Consider the following 4,827-nt stretch of genomic DNA (forward strand, 5'->3'; position numbering starts at 1 on the left):
TATACAATGTATTGTGTTTGTATTATTATTTGTTGACTTATTTACAAATGGTTCTAAATATGAGCATGTTTCTCTTGTTCAAAATTGGTTGAACTGTCCAACATTATCTTGAACTGTCCGAATTATCTAAATAATGTGGCCACAAGTTACACATTACTAGATATTGACAGTTGATCAGACTTTGAAGAAAAGAAATACATGGATAATGGAACAAAAGAGCCAGACATATATTAAGATGGTGGCTGTATTTTGCCTAAGAACATAGCATTATTGGAACTTTAATTCGGACATTATCTTGACAAAGAATTTGTGTTGGCTAATGGTTAGACAATAACACTGCAAGAAATACAAAAGGACAACAACATTGCAAGAAATATCTTGGACATGGTGAAAAACATGATTTATTTTGATATTAAAATATTGACACTTGTAAGTCAAATTGAAATAATTACAAAACAATATGATCGCATAATAAGATGCCATAAACCACAAATTTGTCAAATTTGAAATATTTTACTTTTGACTTATTGCTGAATGCAAAGCAGTTATCAAAGCACAATGGGCTCTTCCAGTTGTAATCCATACACCCCCTATGGAAGACATGACATTAATATTCTACAAAGGAGTGCGGTTTTCAAATGGAGTCGCCCATTCAGGTAACCCCATATGAAATTCACACTTCCTGTGTGGAAGATTAAGGTCTCCCATAGGGGGTGTATGGATTTCAACTGGAAGAGCCCAATGTACAATACTTCAGTTAAAATCTGAGAATTATTTAATAATTGCCTTGTCACATTTTCTTGTAATCAGAGAAATGTGCTGCTTTAAATTCTCAGAATTCCATTCACTCCAACATCCACTGCATATATACCATCATGAAAGCAAGAGATTAAGGGCTCTGATAGCAACGTTTGCACAGTATTTTTGTGGGACATGAAACTGCATTCTGAATATGGAGAATATCCTTCTGATATCAAATAATTTTGATTTTTAAAAATAGGCGATATAATACATATTTTATGGCACATTATTATTGATATTTTTGATATTTAGCAGTCCTCAAAGTAAAACTGATAAATCTAATATTTACTTAAAGTGAATGTAGCTGAGAGGAAAAGCCGATGATCATTTGAAAATTTTATATTAAAGTTATTCACTTTTTCCCCCAAAAGACCTAAAAAAATAAGGTCTTTTGGGGACAAAATGTGTATCTTCAATATGAAAAGTCAAAATTTTCAAATGATCGGCAGCTTTTCCTCAAAGCTACATACACTTTGTAAGCACGTATCAGTAGCTTTATAAATTTTACTTCGAGGACTGTTAAATATGAAAAATTCAATTTTTAATAATTTGCCATAAACTGTGTTTTATATCCCCAATTTAAAAAAAAAAAAAATCAAAATTACTTGATATCAAAAGGATATTCCTCGTATTCGGAATGCAATTCCATATGTCTGACATGCTCGTATGTCCCACAAACAAAACTGTGCAAACATTGCTATCCGATCCTTTAACTCAAGTACAAAGTTAACTCTTCAGTCAGCCAATTAACTTGTTACAGATTGTGTCATATATTCAGAAATATACACGATACACTGAGAAAGAAAATCCAGCTTTCATTTTACAAGCTATTTTCTTACAGCTATGTCAAAATATAAAAAGCATAAGTTTGTGATAATATGTCATAATGGGCTTTTCTGGTTGAAATCTATACACCAGCCCACAGTGTGAATTTCAAATGGGGTTACCTGAATGGGCATTTCCATTTGAAATCTACACCCCCTGTGTAGGAGATTAAGGTCATATCTTCCATGGGTGTATGAATGGATAGTCTATTGAATAGACACTAGTTTGAATCCTTTGTGTGAAGTCAATACAGGGCCTCTATTAATAAGTTTGGTAAAATTAAATGCTTTTAAGCCCATTCAGTGATTTGCTCATCTAGACGATCGTAAAAATCCAGATTTTGGTACCTTTGTCCTTGTTATAGATGTGCTAACATAGCCTGCTAGTTGTTCAGCCGAAAGCTGTGTATCTAAGACAAAATAAGGTATTTACATGAATCTGTAATTTATATACTGACAGCACATAAATTGACTACAAGTATTTGAATGGGGCTTCAACTTTTTTTTTTTATTTTTTATTTATAACATTTGGCAAAAAGCACAGGCAATACCCAATAGTGCTCAAAGAGCACTAAATTAAAGGAAGCCCTACATACAAAGCGAACAAAAATAAACTGAAAAGCAAAAACAAGATAAAAAAGACAACTATTGGAGGGTTTTAACTGCAGCCCTGAAAGCGGACAAGGTGGGACAACAGACAACATTTTCTGGCAGCGCATTCCATAACATAGGACCAAGGTGGAAGAAACTTCTTTGACAAAGTGTGAGGCGGCTGAAAGGTGGGTAAAGAGCTCGGGAATGGTTACATCTTGAGTTGGAACGCGGATGAGGAGTGAATACATTAGGAGCAGATGAAAGGCCGGCAAGAATTTTGAACACATGGCGCACCGTAAAGGAGTCTCGACGGGCCTCAAGAGAGGGGAGGTTAGTTTGGGAAAGAAGGCTGTCATGATCCAGGTCCCAAGAATGTAATATGACCCGGCAGGCAAACCTCTGAACAGATTCCAGGCGGTTGGTTTGGGTTTTGGTGAGTGGGTGCCAGGTTGAGCTGCTGTACTCAAGAGCTGGACGGACCAGAGAAATGTACAAGGTGCGACGAAGATGTTGAGGAGCAAGGTGGAAGTTCCTGTGTATCATGCCAATCATCCGACGAGCCTTCTTACAAAGGACATCAATGTGAGTGTTCCAATTTAATTTACTAGAAATGTGAATGCCAAGGAAGGTGATGTCTGTCACTCTATCAATGGGTTGGTTGTTAAGTTTTAAAAGAAGGTCCGGGTAAGGGTTGATTTTGGTGGAGATAATCATGGTTTTGGTTTTCTTAGCATTGGCTTGAAGAAGATTGCAAGAAAACTTCATCAACACTGCCGTTTTCTTGGGTTTTTTAGTGCCAAATTTTTCATTTTAAAAATACCAAATGAACTTATCCTTCACTTTTAAGCAATTAATAAAAATTATAAATTTTTTTACACTTAATTTTGCTGGGATCACTGAATAGGGCTTAAATATGGATGCATACAGGTAGGTCATATTGAATATAAAAATTCCATTCACAATAATAGTGGCATAGTATTGTCCCAATGTAATTGTCACAGTATACAGTACCTAACATTTGCTCACTGACCAATGACACCGTTAACCAAGAAATATATGTGGGCGTGAAAATTTTGTGAGTACCATGGATCCATGAAATTCTTATGCTTGCCAAAACTATTTTTACCCCGAATGCTTTTTTAGAGAATTGTATAAATTGTACAAAACTTCCATGCCAAATAAAGGGTTCTTTCTATTTTGAAAAAGAAAGTTGTATTATGAAAAAATTGTGCTTTACAAAGTGCTTTAGGTTTTCTTTTCCAATTCAGTGGCTGCAAAATGACCTTGAACTTAAAGTCATTGCACTAAAATTGAGCAGTTTTCATTACTTGCTTAATGCATGGATAGCTAATTTTCCTTGCATGATTGCATTTAGGCATTACTTTACCATTGTTGTTGGTGGTCAAAAATTGAGCAATATCTTCATGATATCTGCATACCACACAATAGTGAATTTTTGGTAAGCATTTCTTTTTAAAAACAAATGCTGCCCTGTATAAAAAAATAATGATGTGTTGATCATTTTGAAATGGACTCAAATTTTAGGCCAAGGAAAAAATATTGTTTGTTTGTCCGCACTACCTCTCCAAGATGTATAATCAGTCGGTCAGATATATAAAAAAACCTACATAGGTGTGAATTGTGATATCAAGACTATCACTATCACTTTATTCATTGAATAAATTCATCAGGTCTGTAGTAAATCCATAATATATAATATTCATCACATCAAGACCAATCAAAACTGCAACATTGCTGATGAAGTTAACTGAAAGGCAAGTTTTGACTGGTCTTGATGTGATGAAATTTGTTATATTATCATTTCATTCATGCTTTAAAACAGGTTTGAAGTGGAAGCTGTTTAAAAACTTGTTTGGATACACAAAATTGTGCAAAAATACCCAACTTTTTCCCAAAATACGACACTACAATGTCCAAAGTAGGGTTGTATTCTTTGACACCATTTTCCCAGATTTTCAAGATAACAGTCAGGTATGGACAAACAAACAAACATTTGGGGTGTATACAAACCAAATTTATGCAGAAAACATGAATTTAAGCAGAAAACCATGATATTATGCAGAAAACATGATGATAATATCACCATTACTAATCTATAATCGAGGCTTGGATTTTTGTGTCATAGCACTTAATGCAGCACTCTTGTCTCCACATTTATCAAATTTCTTCCTGAGCCTATCAAGAAGGCTCACTGGACTGTTTTCAATATCTGCTCCTAATTGATGGGTTCTTTCTACACCCACCTTATTTGGAATAGCACACATTTTCTCATCATTCAACTGACTTAGTGGTTCTGTAACCATTGTAACACCAAGAGCTCTTGCCATAAATTTGCTTTGTTTGTTAGAGCTGTCATTTTCTAAGATTCCATCATCATGAGAATTTTGGACATGCATAGCGTTTAATTGATCCATTTGAAGCATGTGAGGTTTCAGCTGATGTTTTCGGCTAAGTGGAGTTATGTGATGTACACTTTCAGTACACCTAGGTTCTTCCTTGTGACATGATAAGGAACTAGGTGTTGTCATCAGCAGGGATATGTCCGGAGTATCACAGTCCAGAGGTATGGGTATGCAGGTCATGTTGG

This window comes from Amphiura filiformis, chromosome 17 (assembly GCF_039555335.1).
Source record: "Amphiura filiformis chromosome 17, Afil_fr2py, whole genome shotgun sequence".
NCBI lineage: Eukaryota > Metazoa > Echinodermata > Ophiuroidea > Amphilepidida > Amphiuridae > Amphiura > Amphiura filiformis.